We start from the raw sequence: 16,923 nt of genomic DNA on the forward strand, positions 1-16,923 counted from the left end.
ACGTCGTTGGTGTAACGACCCCACCTCCCCCTAAGGCGTACCAGAGGGTTCGGCGGGCCGCCTGCCCAGCTCTCGCCAGGACTCGGTCAAACACTACAGTCCTCGAACAAATTACCATATAAAACTCAAATATATATCAACTTAACCAATGATTACACGTCGAGAGCGAAGCGTCCACGCATCCGCTGCGCCACTCTGATCCATAGGAAGTCCAATCACTAGACTATTACACATCCAATCAATTCCCAACGTTCAATACAATCCCTAATATGAACTATTACACAACAGGAAATCCAAATTCAAACTGTACACAAGATAATCTATCCACTCGCATGAATAAGCACTACAAGTCTTCGCTTTGCCTTGAGCCCTGTGGAGGGGAATAAAACATTTTGGGGTGAGCTAGAAGCTCAGCGAGTAACCAATAAAATCAATTATCAAATCAGTTTCACAAACATTCATTTCGATAATGTCATGATTCAATAATCAATGCACTTTCATTTCTCTCGTGAGCCAGTGAAATCATGGTACTTAGACGTCCAACGCTCCAAACAATCATTTAACATTAAACACTTAACATTGAACATTGAACATTGAGAAAGAGCCCATTGGTGCTCTACAGGAACATTAAACGGTGGAGGAGACGTTGGGGTCCAGCACACGAATTCCAAGTACTCATTTGAGCCAAAACATGTCAAGAACTTATATGCCGGCACACAGGATATGCAATCAAAGAAACGATGCAAGAAACATTTCAAAGGTAACGTTGAAAATCGTTTGAGGTCACTCACCTCCACGGCTCACAATCCTCGTCCAATATAGCCAATTTCATCGTTCAAGTCCAAGCCGTTTAACTTAACTCAAAGCAACCAACGCTATCCAAAATCGGACAGCATTTCCCCTTAATTCCTTTATTTTTCCAACCTACAAACAAACCCAATCACATAGCAATTAACCACAATTGCTCATACAATTCACAAACGATAAAACATATCCAATTAGGGCCTTAATACCCCTCAATTGAGCCAATTAGAAGCTCATAAGCCAACCTTGGAAAAATTCCCAAATTGAAACCCTAAAACCCGAAATTATACCATAAGCGTAATTTTTCCGCAAACGATCACAATTAACGCACAATCACTTCATTTAACACCATTTCAATCCATCAATTCAAGCCAACTAACCATAATCATAGTGAATCAGAAAAATATCCAATAAATCAGAAATTGGACCAACTTATCTCAAACCCATGAAATACTCCACAAAATACTACGCATGGCCACTACAAACCACTAATTAACCAATATTAGAACCAAAGGAAACTTGTTTATTCAACTCACCTCAAATTCAAGAGAGCTATCAACCTAGAGCTTCCCTTCAAAAACCCATCCATCACAAGCTTTAATCCACCTTAGCAAACCCTTGTGTGAAGTAGCTTCCAAAACCATCGGTTGAAACCCAAGATATTTGCAAAGATTGAAATTAGGAAATTTGAGAGTTTTCTCTCTATGAAGCTCGGTTGAGCAGGGGCAAAAATGAAGAGCAAAAGCAGCCAAAACAAGATATTTATCAAGGAAACAGCCGGTCAAAGCTGCTGACCGGCTATGCCACGTCAGAATCCGGCCAGTTTCTGGCCGGATTCCCGGCCGGATTCCTAGCCGGATATGAGGCCGAGACTGAACCATTTTTTTTTCAAAATTGCAAGGCAATCCGGCCAGCTATCCGGCCGGATTTGGCCCTTTCCTTTTTCCAAATTTTTTTTTTTGTTTCTTAACCGAGTTGAAAACCTGTTTTACTCCACTCGTCCAACAAAGATTTCTACCAAAGGAAAACCTCCTTCTTGCGGGGCGTCACAATCTCCCCTCCTTAAAAGAATGTCGTCCTCGACATTCCCACTTGTACGCACCAGATTCAAGTAACCCTCAAAAGTCACTTAACCATTCCAGACAAGCACTACGGGTCACTCTAATCCCACTTGTCGGATTTTCCATTTCTACAAGAGAACACGTACAGTTCAAACTAAACGCACAGTCCGGTATCCTAAACTTCAAGCCTAGGATACACTACAGGAATCTGAAGCCTAAGCTCTGATACCAATTGTAACGACCCCACCTCCCCCTAAGGCGTACCAGAGGGTTCGGCGGGCCGCCTGCCCAGCTCTCGCCAGGACTCGGTCAAACACTACAGTCCTCGAACAAATTACCATATAAAACTCAAATATATATCAACTTAACCAATGATTACACGTCGAGAGCGAAGCGTCCACGCATCCGCTGCGCCACTCTGATCCATAGGAAGTCCAATCACTAGACTATTACACATCCAATCAATTCCCAACGTTCAATACAATCCCTAATATGAACTATTACACAACAGGAAATCCAAATTCAAACTGTACACAAGATAATCTATCCACTCGCATGAATAAGCACTACAAGTCTTCGCTTTGCCTTGAGCCCTGTGGAGGGGAATAAAACATTTTGGGGTGAGCTAGAAGCTCAGCGAGTAACCAATAAAATCAATTATCAAATCAGTTTCACAAACATTCATTTCGATAATGTCATGATTCAATAATCAATGCACTTTCATTTCTCTCGTGAGCCAGTGAAATCATGGTACTTAGACGTCCAACGCTCCAAACAATCATTTAACATTAAACACTTAACATTGAACATTGAACATTGAGAAAGAGCCCATTGGTGCTCTACAGGAACATTAAACGGTGGAGGAGACGTTGGGGTCCAGCACACGAATTCCAAGTACTCATTTGAGCCAAAACATGTCAAGAACTTATATGCCGGCACACAGGATATGCAATCAAAGAAACGATGCAAGAAACATTTCAAAGGTAACGTTGAAAATCGTTTGAGGTCACTCACCTCCACGGCTCACAATCCTCGTCCAATATAGCCAATTTCATCGTTCAAGTCCAAGCCGTTTAACTTAACTCAAAGCAACCAACGCTATCCAAAATCGGACAGCATTTCCCCTTAATTCCTTTATTTTTCCAACCTACAAACAAACCCAATCACATAGCAATTAACCACAATTGCTCATACAATTCACAAACGATAAAACATATCCAATTAGGGCCTTAATACCCCTCAATTGAGCCAATTAGAAGCTCATAAGCCAACCTTGGAAAAATTCCCAAATTGAAACCCTAAAACCCGAAATTATACCATAAGCGTAATTTTTCCGCAAACGATCACAATTAACGCACAATCACTTCATTTAACACCATTTCAATCCATCAATTCAAGCCAACTAACCATAATCATAGTGAATCAGAAAAATATCCAATAAATCAGAAATTGGACCAACTTATCTCAAACCCATGAAATACTCCACAAAATACTACGCATGGCCACTACAAACCACTAATTAACCAATATTAGAACCAAAGGAAACTTGTTTATTCAACTCACCTCAAATTCAAGAGAGCTATCAACCTAGAGCTTCCCTTCAAAAACCCATCCATCACAAGCTTTAATCCACCTTAGCAAACCCTTGTGTGAAGTAGCTTCCAAAACCATCGGTTGAAACCCAAGATATTTGCAAAGATTGAAATTAGGAAATTTGAGAGTTTTCTCTCTATGAAGCTCGGTTGAGCAGGGGCAAAAATGAAGAGCAAAAGCAGCCAAAACAAGATATTTATCAAGGAAACAGCCGGTCAAAGCTGCTGACCGGCTATGCCACGTCAGAATCCGGCCAGTTTCTGGCCGGATTCCCGGCCGGATTCCTAGCCGGATATGAGGCCGAGACTGAACCATTTTTTTTTCAAAATTGCAAGGCAATCCGGCCAGCTATCCGGCCGGATTTGGCCCTTTCCTTTTTCCAAAATTTTTTTTTTGTTTCTTAACCGAGTTGAAAACCTGTTTTACTCCACTCGTCCAACAAAGATTTCTACCAAAGGAAAACCTCCTTCTTGCGGGGCGTCACAATCTCCCCTCCTTAAAAGAATGTCGTCCTCGACATTCCCACTTGTACGCACCAGATTCAAGTAACCCTCAAAAGTCACTTAACCATTCCAGACAAGCACTACGGGTCACTCTAATCCCACTTGTCGGATTTTCCATTTCTACAAGAGAACACGTACAGTTCAAACTAAACGCACAGTCCGGTATCCTAAACTTCAAGCCTAGGATACACTACAGGAATCTGAAGCCTAAGCTCTGATACCAATTGTAACGACCCCACCTCCCCCTAAGGCGTACCAGAGGGTTCGGCGGGCCGCCTGCCCAGCTCTCGCCAGGACTCGGTCAAACACTACAGTCCTCGAACAAATTACCATATAAAACTCAAATATATATCAACTTAACCAATGATTACACGTCGAGAGCGAAGCGTCCACGCATCCGCTGCGCCACTCTGATCCATAGGAAGTCCAATCACTAGACTATTACACATCCAATCAATTCCCAACGTTCAATACAATCCCTAATATGAACTATTACACAACAGGAAATCCAAATTCAAACTGTACACAAGATAATCTATCCACTCGCATGAATAAGCACTACAAGTCTTCGCTTTGCCTTGAGCCCTGTGGAGGGGAATAAAACATTTTGGGGTGAGCTAGAAGCTCAGCGAGTAACCAATAAAATCAATTATCAAATCAGTTTCACAAACATTCATTTCGATAATGTCATGATTCAATAATCAATGCACTTTCATTTCTCTCGTGAGCCAGTGAAATCATGGTACTTAGACGTCCAACGCTCCAAACAATCATTTAACATTAAACACTTAACATTGAACATTGAACATTGAGAAAGAGCCCATTGGTGCTCTACAGGAACATTAAACGGTGGAGGAGACGTTGGGGTCCAGCACACGAATTCCAAGTACTCATTTGAGCCAAAACATGTCAAGAACTTATATGCCGGCACACAGGATATGCAATCAAAGAAACGATGCAAGAAACATTTCAAAGGTAACGTTGAAAATCGTTTGAGGTCACTCACCTCCACGGCTCACAATCCTCGTCCAATATAGCCAATTTCATCGTTCAAGTCCAAGCCGTTTAACTTAACTCAAAGCAACCAACGCTATCCAAAATCGGACAGCATTTCCCCTTAATTCCTTTATTTTTCCAACCTACAAACAAACCCAATCACATAGCAATTAACCACAATTGCTCATACAATTCACAAACGATAAAACATATCCAATTAGGGCCTTAATACCCCTCAATTGAGCCAATTAGAAGCTCATAAGCCAACCTTGGAAAAATTCCCAAATTGAAACCCTAAAACCCGAAATTATACCATAAGCGTAATTTTTCCGCAAACGATCACAATTAACGCACAATCACTTCATTTAACACCATTTCAATCCATCAATTCAAGCCAACTAACCATAATCATAGTGAATCAGAAAAATATCCAATAAATCAGAAATTGGACCAACTTATCTCAAACCCATGAAATACTCCACAAAATACTACGCATGGCCACTACAAACCACTAATTAACCAATATTAGAACCAAAGGAAACTTGTTTATTCAACTCACCTCAAATTCAAGAGAGCTATCAACCTAGAGCTTCCCTTCAAAAACCCATCCATCACAAGCTTTAATCCACCTTAGCAAACCCTTGTGTGAAGTAGCTTCCAAAACCATCGGTTGAAACCCAAGATATTTGCAAAGATTGAAATTAGGAAATTTGAGAGTTTTCTCTCTATGAAGCTCGGTTGAGCAGGGGCAAAAATGAAGAGCAAAAGCAGCCAAAACAAGATATTTATCAAGGAAACAGCCGGTCAAAGCTGCTGACCGGCTATGCCACGTCAGAATCCGGCCAGTTTCTGGCCGGATTCCCGGCCGGATTCCTAGCCGGATATGAGGCCGAGACTGAACCATTTTTTTTTCAAAATTGCAAGGCAATCCGGCCAGCTATCCGGCCGGATTTGGCCCTTTCCTTTTTCCAAAATTTTTTTTTTGTTTCTTAACCGAGTTGAAAACCTGTTTTACTCCACTCGTCCAACAAAGATTTCTACCAAAGGAAAACCTCCTTCTTGCGGGGCGTCACAATCTCCCCTCCTTAAAAGAATGTCGTCCTCGACATTCCCACTTGTACGCACCAGATTCAAGTAACCCTCAAAAGTCACTTAACCATTCCAGACAAGCACTACGGGTCACTCTAATCCCACTTGTCGGATTTTCCATTTCTACAAGAGAACACGTACAGTTCAAACTAAACGCACAGTCCGGTATCCTAAACTTCAAGCCTAGGATACACTACAGGAATCTGAAGCCTAAGCTCTGATACCAATTGTAACGACCCCACCTCCCCCTAAGGCGTACCAGAGGGTTCGGCGGGCCGCCTGCCCAGCTCTCGCCAGGACTCGGTCAAACACTACAGTCCTCGAACAAATTACCATATAAAACTCAAATATATATCAACTTAACCAATGATTACACGTCGAGAGCGAAGCGTCCACGCATCCGCTGCGCCACTCTGATCCATAGGAAGTCCAATCACTAGACTATTACACATCCAATCAATTCCCAACGTTCAATACAATCCCTAATATGAACTATTACACAACAGGAAATCCAAATTCAAACTGTACACAAGATAATCTATCCACTCGCATGAATAAGCACTACAAGTCTTCGCTTTGCCTTGAGCCCTGTGGAGGGGAATAAAACATTTTGGGGTGAGCTAGAAGCTCAGCGAGTAACCAATAAAATCAATTATCAAATCAGTTTCACAAACATTCATTTCGATAATGTCATGATTCAATAATCAATGCACTTTCATTTCTCTCGTGAGCCAGTGAAATCATGGTACTTAGACGTCCAACGCTCCAAACAATCATTTAACATTAAACACTTAACATTGAACATTGAACATTGAGAAAGAGCCCATTGGTGCTCTACAGGAACATTAAACGGTGGAGGAGACGTTGGGGTCCAGCACACGAATTCCAAGTACTCATTTGAGCCAAAACATGTCAAGAACTTATATGCCGGCACACAGGATATGCAATCAAAGAAACGATGCAAGAAACATTTCAAAGGTAACGTTGAAAATCGTTTGAGGTCACTCACCTCCACGGCTCACAATCCTCGTCCAATATAGCCAATTTCATCGTTCAAGTCCAAGCCGTTTAACTTAACTCAAAGCAACCAACGCTATCCAAAATCGGACAGCATTTCCCCTTAATTCCTTTATTTTTCCAACCTACAAACAAACCCAATCACATAGCAATTAACCACAATTGCTCATACAATTCACAAACGATAAAACATATCCAATTAGGGCCTTAATACCCCTCAATTGAGCCAATTAGAAGCTCATAAGCCAACCTTGGAAAAATTCCCAAATTGAAACCCTAAAACCCGAAATTATACCATAAGCGTAATTTTTCCGCAAACGATCACAATTAACGCACAATCACTTCATTTAACACCATTTCAATCCATCAATTCAAGCCAACTAACCATAATCATAGTGAATCAGAAAAATATCCAATAAATCAGAAATTGGACCAACTTATCTCAAACCCATGAAATACTCCACAAAATACTACGCATGGCCACTACAAACCACTAATTAACCAATATTAGAACCAAAGGAAACTTGTTTATTCAACTCACCTCAAATTCAAGAGAGCTATCAACCTAGAGCTTCCCTTCAAAAACCCATCCATCACAAGCTTTAATCCACCTTAGCAAACCCTTGTGTGAAGTAGCTTCCAAAACCATCGGTTGAAACCCAAGATATTTGCAAAGATTGAAATTAGGAAATTTGAGAGTTTTCTCTCTATGAAGCTCGATTGAGCAGGGGCAAAAATGAAGAGCAAAAGCAGCCAAAACAAGATATTTATCAAGGAAACAGCCGGTCAAAGCTGCTGACCGGCTATGCCACGTCAGAATCCGGCCAGTTTCTGGCCGGATTCCCGGCCGGATTCCTAGCCGGATATGAGGCCGAGACTGAACCATTTTTTTTTCAAAATTGCAAGGCAATCCGGCCAGCTATCCGGCCGGATTTGGCCCTTTCCTTTTTCCAAAATTTTTTTTTTGTTTCTTAACCGAGTTGAAAACCTGTTTTACTCCACTCGTCCAACAAAGATTTCTACCAAAGGAAAACCTCCTTCTTGCGGGGCGTCACAATCCACTTGTACGCACCAGATTCAAGTAACCCTCAAAAGTCACTTAACCATTCCAGACAAGCACTACGGGTCACTCTAATCCCACTTGTCGGATTTTCCATTTCTACAAGAGAACACGTACAGTTCAAACTAAACGCACAGTCCGGTATCCTAAACTTCAAGCCTAGGATACACTACAGGAATCTGAAGCCTAAGCTCTGATACCAATTGTAACGACCCCACCTCCCCCTAAGGCGTACCAGAGGGTTCGGCGGGCCGCCTGCCCAGCTCTCGCCAGGACTCGGTCAAACACTACAGTCCTCGAACAAATTACCATATAAAACTCAAATATATATCAACTTAACCAATGATTACACGTCGAGAGCGAAGCGTCCACGCATCCGCTGCGCCACTCTGATCCATAGGAAGTCCAATCACTAGACTATTACACATCCAATCAATTCCCAACGTTCAATACAATCCCTAATATGAACTATTACACAACAGGAAATCCAAATTCAAACTGTACACAAGATAATCTATCCACTCGCATGAATAAGCACTACAAGTCTTCACTTTGCCTTGAGCCCTGTGGAGGGGAATAAAACATTTTGGGGTGAGCTAGAAGCTCAGCGAGTAACCAATAAAATCAATTATCAAATCAGTTTCACAAACATTCATTTCGATAATGTCATGATTCAATAATCAATGCACTTTCATTTCTCTCGTGAGCCAGTGAAATCATGGTACTTAGACGTCCAACGCTCCAAACAATCATTTAACATTAAACACTTAACATTGAACATTGAACATTGAGAAAGAGCCCATTGGTGCTCTACAGGAACATTAAACGGTGGAGGAGACGTTGGGGTCCAGCACACGAATTCCAAGTACTCATTTGAGCCAAAACATGTCAAGAACTTATATGCCGGCACACAGGATATGCAATCAAAGAAACGATGCAAGAAACATTTCAAAGGTAACGTTGAAAATCGTTTGAGGTCACTCACCTCCACGGCTCACAATCCTCGTCCAATATAGCCAATTTCATCGTTCAAGTCCAAGCCGTTTAACTTAACTCAAAGCAACCAACGCTATCCAAAATCGGACAGCATTTCCCCTTAATTCCTTTATTTTTCCAACCTACAAACAAACCCAATCACATAGCAATTAACCACAATTGCTCATACAATTCACAAACGATAAAACATATCCAATTAGGGCCTTAATACCCCTCAATTGAGCCAATTAGAAGCTCATAAGCCAACCTTGGAAAAATTCCCAAATTGAAACCCTAAAACCAGAAATTATACCATAAGCGTAATTTTTCCGCAAACGATCACAATTAACGCACAATCACTTCATTTAACACCATTTCAATCCATCAATTCAAGCCAACTAACCATAATCATAGTGAATCAGAAAAATATCCAATAAATCAAAAAATTGGACCAACTTATCTCAAACCCATGAAATACTCCACAAAATACTACGCATGGCCACTACAAACCACTAATTAACCAATATTAGAACCAAAGGAAACTTGTTTATTCAACTCACCTCAAATTCAAGAGAGCTATCAACCTAGAGCTTCCCTTCAAAAACCCATCCATCACAAGCTTTAATCCACCTTAGCAAACCCTTGTGTGAAGTAGCTTCCAAAACCATCGGTTGAAACCCAAGATATTTGCAAAGATTGAAATTAGGAAATTTGAGAGTTTTCTCTCTATGAAGCTCGATTGAGCAGGGGCAAAAATGAAGAGCAAAAGCAGCCAAAACAAGATATTTATCAAGGAAACAGCCGGTCAAAGCTGCTGACCGGCTATGCCACGTCAGAATCCGGCCAGTTTCTGGCCGGATTCCTAGCCGGATATGAGGCCGAGACTGAACCATTTTTTTTTCAAAATTGCAAGGCAATCCGGCCAGCTATCCGGCCGGATTTGGCCCTTTCCTTTTTCCAAAATTTTTTTTTTGTTTCTTAACCGAGTTGAAAACCTGTTTTACTCCACTCGTCCAACAAAGATTTCTACCAAAGGAAAACCTCCTTCTTGCGGGGCGTCACAATCCACTTGTACGCACCAGATTCAAGTAACCCTCAAAAGTCACTTAACCATTCCAGACAAGCACTACGGGTCACTCTAATCCCACTTGTCGGATTTTCCATTTCTACAAGAGAACACGTACAGTTCAAACTAAACGCACAGTCCGGTATCCTAAACTTCAAGCCTAGGATACACTACAGGAATCTGAAGCCTAAGCTCTGATACCAATTGTAACGACCCCACCTCCCCCTAAGGCGTACCAGAGGGTTCGGCGGGCCGCCTGCCCAGCTCTCGCCAGGACTCGGTCAAACACTACAGTCCTCGAACAAATTACCATATAAAACTCAAATATATATCAACTTAACCAATGATTACACGTCGAGAGCGAAGCGTCCACGCATCCGCTGCGCCACTCTGATCCATAGGAAGTCCAATCACTAGACTATTACACATCCAATCAATTCCCAACGTTCAATACAATCCCTAATATGAACTATTACACAACAGGAAATCCAAATTCAAACTGTACACAAGATAATCTATCCACTCGCATGAATAAGCACTACAAGTCTTCACTTTGCCTTGAGCCCTGTGGAGGGGAATAAAACATTTTGGGGTGAGCTAGAAGCTCAGCGAGTAACCAATAAAATCAATTATCAAATCAGTTTCACAAACATTCATTTCGATAATGTCATGATTCAATAATCAATGCACTTTCATTTCTCTCGTGAGCCAGTGAAATCATGGTACTTAGACGTCCAACGCTCCAAACAATCATTTAACATTAAACACTTAACATTGAACATTGAACATTGAGAAAGAGCCCATTGGTGCTCTACAGGAACATTAAACGGTGGAGGAGACGTTGGGGTCCAGCACACGAATTCCAAGTACTCATTTGAGCCAAAACATGTCAAGAACTTATATGCCGGCACACAGGATATGCAATCAAAGAAACGATGCAAGAAACATTTCAAAGGTAACGTTGAAAATCGTTTGAGGTCACTCACCTCCACGGCTCACAATCCTCGTCCAATATAGCCAATTTCATCGTTCAAGTCCAAGCCGTTTAACTTAACTCAAAGCAACCAACGCTATCCAAAATCGGACAGCATTTCCCCTTAATTCCTTTATTTTTCCAACCTACAAACAAACCCAATCACATAGCAATTAACCACAATTGCTCATACAATTCACAAACGATAAAACATATCCAATTAGGGCCTTAATACCCCTCAATTGAGCCAATTAGAAGCTCATAAGCCAACCTTGGAAAAATTCCCAAATTGAAACCCTAAAACCCGAAATTATACCATAAGCGTAATTTTTCCGCAAACGATCACAATTAACGCACAATCACTTCATTTAACACCATTTCAATCCATCAATTCAAGCCAACTAACCATAATCATAGTGAATCAGAAAAATATCCAATAAATCAGAAATTGGACCAACTTATCTCAAACCCATGAAATACTCCACAAAATACTACGCATGGCCACTACAAACCACTAATTAACCAATATTAGAACCAAAGGAAACTTGTTTATTCAACTCACCTCAAATTCAAGAGAGCTATCAACCTAGAGCTTCCCTTCAAAAACCCATCCATCACAAGCTTTAATCCACCTTAGCAAACCCTTGTGTGAAGTAGCTTCCAAAACCATCGGTTGAAACCCAAGATATTTGCAAAGATTGAAATTAGGAAATTTGAGAGTTTTCTCTCTATGAAGCTCGATTGAGCAGGGGCAAAAATGAAGAGCAAAAGCAGCCAAAACAAGATATTTATCAAGGAAACAGCCGGTCAAAGCTGCTGACCGGCTATGCCACGTCAGAATCCGGCCAGTTTCTGGCCGGATTCCCGGCCGGATTCCTAGCCGGATATGAGGCCGAGACTGAACCATTTTTTTTTCAAAATTGCAAGGCAATCCGGCCAGCTATCCGGCCGGATTTGGCCCTTTCCTTTTTCCAAAATTTTTTTTTTGTTTCTTAACCGAGTTGAAAACCTGTTTTACTCCACTCGTCCAACAAAGATTTCTACCAAAGGAAAACCTCCTTCTTGCGGGGCGTCACAATCCACTTGTACGCACCAGATTCAAGTAACCCTCAAAAGTCACTTAACCATTCCAGACAAGCACTACGGGTCACTCTAATCCCACTTGTCGGATTTTCCATTTCTACAAGAGAACACGTACAGTTCAAACTAAACGCACAGTCCGGTATCCTAAACTTCAAGCCTAGGATACACTACAGGAATCTGAAGCCTAAGCTCTGATACCAATTGTAACGACCCCACCTCCCCCTAAGGCGTACCAGAGGGTTCGGCGGGCCGCCTGCCCAGCTCTCGCCAGGACTCGGTCAAACACTACAGTCCTCGAACAAATTACCATATAAAACTCAAATATATATCAACTTAACCAATGATTACACGTCGAGAGCGAAGCGTCCACGCATCCGCTGCGCCACTCTGATCCATAGGAAGTCCAATCACTAGACTATTACACATCCAATCAATTCCCAACGTTCAATACAATCCCTAATATGAACTATTACACAACAGGAAATCCAAATTCAAACTGTACACAAGATAATCTATCCACTCGCATGAATAAGCACTACAAGTCTTCGCTTTGCCTTGAGCCCTGTGGAGGGGAATAAAACATTTTGGGGTGAGCTAGAAGCTCAGCGAGTAACCAATAAAATCAATTATCAAATCAGTTTCACAAACATTCATTTCGATAATGTCATGATTCAATAATCAATGCACTTTCATTTCTCTCGTGAGCCAGTGAAATCATGGTACTTAGACGTCCAACGCTCCAAACAATCATTTAACATTAAACACTTAACATTGAACATTGAACATTGAGAAAGAGCCCATTGGTGCTCTACAGGAACATTAAACGGTGGAGGAGACGTTGGGGTCCAGCACACGAATTCCAAGTACTCATTTGAGCCAAAACATGTCAAGAACTTATATGCCGGCACACAGGATATGCAATCAAAGAAACGATGCAAGAAACATTTCAAAGGTAACGTTGAAAATCGTTTGAGGTCACTCACCTCCACGGCTCACAATCCTCGTCCAATATAGCCAATTTCATCGTTCAAGTCCAAGCCGTTTAACTTAACTCAAAGCAACCAACGCTATCCAAAATCGGACAGCATTTCCCCTTAATTCCTTTATTTTTCCAACCTACAAACAAACCCAATCACATAGCAATTAACCACAATTGCTCATACAATTCACAAACGATAAAACATATCCAATTAGGGCCTTAATACCCCTCAATTGAGCCAATTAGAAGCTCATAAGCCAACCTTGGAAAAATTCCCAAATTGAAACCCTAAAACCAGAAATTATACCATAAGCGTAATTTTTCCGCAAACGATCACAATTAACGCACAATCACTTCATTTAACACCATTTCAATCCATCAATTCAAGCCAACTAACCATAATCATAGTGAATCAGAAAAATATCCAATAAATCAAAAAATTGGACCAACTTATCTCAAACCCATGAAATACTCCACAAAATACTACGCATGGCCACTACAAACCACTAATTAACCAATATTAGAACCAAAGGAAACTTGTTTATTCAACTCACCTCAAATTCAAGAGAGCTATCAACCTAGAGCTTCCCTTCAAAAACCCATCCATCACAAGCTTTAATCCACCTTAGCAAACCCTTGTGTGAAGTAGCTTCCAAAACCATCGGTTGAAACCCAAGATATTTGCAAAGATTGAAATTAGGAAATTTGAGAGTTTTCTCTCTATGAAGCTCGATTGAGCAGGGGCAAAAATGAAGAGCAAAAGCAGCCAAAACAAGATATTTATCAAGGAAACAGCCGGTCAAAGCTGCTGACCGGCTATGCCACGTCAGAATCCGGCCAGTTTCTGGCCGGATTCCTAGCCGGATATGAGGCCGAGACTGAACCATTTTTTTTTCAAAATTGCAAGGCAATCCGGCCAGCTATCCGGCCGGATTTGGCCCTTTCCTTTTTCCAAAATTTTTTTTTTGTTTCTTAACCGAGTTGAAAACCTGTTTTACTCCACTCGTCCAACAAAGATTTCTACCAAAGGAAAACCTCCTTCTTGCGGGGCGTCACAATCCACTTGTACGCACCAGATTCAAGTAACCCTCAAAAGTCACTTAACCATTCCAGACAAGCACTACGGGTCACTCTAATCCCACTTGTCGGATTTTCCATTTCTACAAGAGAACACGTACAGTTCAAACTAAACGCACAGTCCGGTATCCTAAACTTCAAGCCTAGGATACACTACAGGAATCTGAAGCCTAAGCTCTGATACCAATTGTAACGACCCCACCTCCCCCTAAGGCGTACCAGAGGGTTCGGCGGGCCGCCTGCCCAGCTCTCGCCAGGACTCGGTCAAACACTACAGTCCTCGAACAAATTACCATATAAAACTCAAATATATATCAACTTAACCAATGATTACACGTCGAGAGCGAAGCGTCCACGCATCCGCTGCGCCACTCTGATCCATAGGAAGTCCAATCACTAGACTATTACACATCCAATCAATTCCCAACGTTCAATACAATCCCTAATATGAACTATTACACAACAGGAAATCCAAATTCAAACTGTACACAAGATAATCTATCCACTCGCATGAATAAGCACTACAAGTCTTCACTTTGCCTTGAGCCCTGTGGAGGGGAATAAAACATTTTGGGGTGAGCTAGAAGCTCAGCGAGTAACCAATAAAATCAATTATCAAATCAGTTTCACAAACATTCATTTCGATAATGTCATGATTCAATAATCAATGCACTTTCATTTCTCTCGTGAGCCAGTGAAATCATGGTACTTAGACGTCCAACGCTCCAAACAATCATTTAACATTAAACACTTAACATTGAACATTGAACATTGAGAAAGAGCCCATTGGTGCTCTACAGGAACATTAAACGGTGGAGGAGACGTTGGGGTCCAGCACACGAATTCCAAGTACTCATTTGAGCCAAAACATGTCAAGAACTTATATGCCGGCACACAGGATATGCAATCAAAGAAACGATGCAAGAAACATTTCAAAGGTAACGTTGAAAATCGTTTGAGGTCACTCACCTCCACGGCTCACAATCCTCGTCCAATATAGCCAATTTCATCGTTCAAGTCCAAGCCGTTTAACTTAACTCAAAGCAACCAACGCTATCCAAAATCGGACAGCATTTCCCCTTAATTCCTTTATTTTTCCAACCTACAAACAAACCCAATCACATAGCAATTAACCACAATTGCTCATACAATTCACAAACGATAAAACATATCCAATTAGGGCCTTAATACCCCTCAATTGAGCCAATTAGAAGCTCATAAGCCAACCTTGGAAAAATTCCCAAATTGAAACCCTAAAACCAGAAATTATACCATAAGCGTAATTTTTCCGCAAACGATCACAATTAACGCACAATCACTTCATTTAACACCATTTCAATCCATCAATTCAAGCCAACTAACCATAATCATAGTGAATCAGAAAAATATCCAATAAATCAAAAAATTGGACCAACTTATCTCAAACCCATGAAATACTCCACAAAATACTACGCATGGCCACTACAAACCACTAATTAACCAATATTAGAACCAAAGGAAACTTGTTTATTCAACTCACCTCAAATTCAAGAGAGCTATCAACCTAGAGCTTCCCTTCAAAAACCCATCCATCACAAGCTTTAATCCACCTTAGCAAACCCTTGTGTGAAGTAGCTTCCAAAACCATCGGTTGAAACCCAAGATATTTGCAAAGATTGAAATTAGGAAATTTGAGAGTTTTCTCTCTATGAAGCTCGATTGAGCAGGGGCAAAAATGAAGAGCAAAAGCAGCCAAAACAAGATATTTATCAAGGAAACAGCCGGTCAAAGCTGCTGACCGGCTATGCCACGTCAGAATCCGGCCAGTTTCTGGCCGGATTCCCGGCCGGATTCCTAGCCGGATATGAGGCCGAGACTGAACCATTTTTTTTTCAAAATTGCAAGGCAATCCGGCCAGCTATCCGGCCGGATTTGGCCCTTTCCTTTTTCCAAAATTTTTTTTTTGTTTCTTAACCGAGTTGAAAACCTGTTTTACTCCACTCGTCCAACAAAGATTTCTACCAAAGGAAAACCTCCTTCTTGCGGGGCGTCACAATCTCCCCTCCTTAAAAGAATGTCGTCCTCGACATTCCCACTTGTACGCACCAGATTCAAGTAACCCTCAAAAGTCACTTAACCATTCCAGACAAGCACTACGGGTCACTCTAATCCCACTTGTCGGATTTTCCATTTCTACAAGAGAACACGTACAGTTCAAACTAAACGCACAGTCCGGTATCCTAAACTTCAAGCCTAGGATACACTACAGGAATCTGAAGCCTAAGCTCTGATACCAATTGTAACGACCCCACCTCCCCCTAAGGCGTACCAGAGGGTTCGGCGGGCCGCCTGCCCAGCTCTCGCCAGGACTCGGTCAAACACTACAGTCCTCGAACAAATTACCATATAAAACTCAAATATATATCAACTTAACCAATGATTACACGTCGAGAGCGAAGCGTCCACGCATCCGCTGCGCCACTCTGATCCATAGGAAGTCCAATCACTAGACTATTACACATCCAATCAATTCCCAACGTTCAATACAATCCCTAATATGAACTATTACACAACAGGAAATCCAAATTCAAACTGTACACAAGATAATCTATCCACTCGCATGAATAAGCACTACAAGTCTTCGCTTTGCCTTGAGCCCTGTGGAGGG

This window comes from Coffea arabica, chromosome 2c (assembly GCF_036785885.1).
Source record: "Coffea arabica cultivar ET-39 chromosome 2c, Coffea Arabica ET-39 HiFi, whole genome shotgun sequence".
NCBI classification, from domain to species: Eukaryota; Viridiplantae; Streptophyta; class Magnoliopsida; order Gentianales; family Rubiaceae; genus Coffea; species Coffea arabica.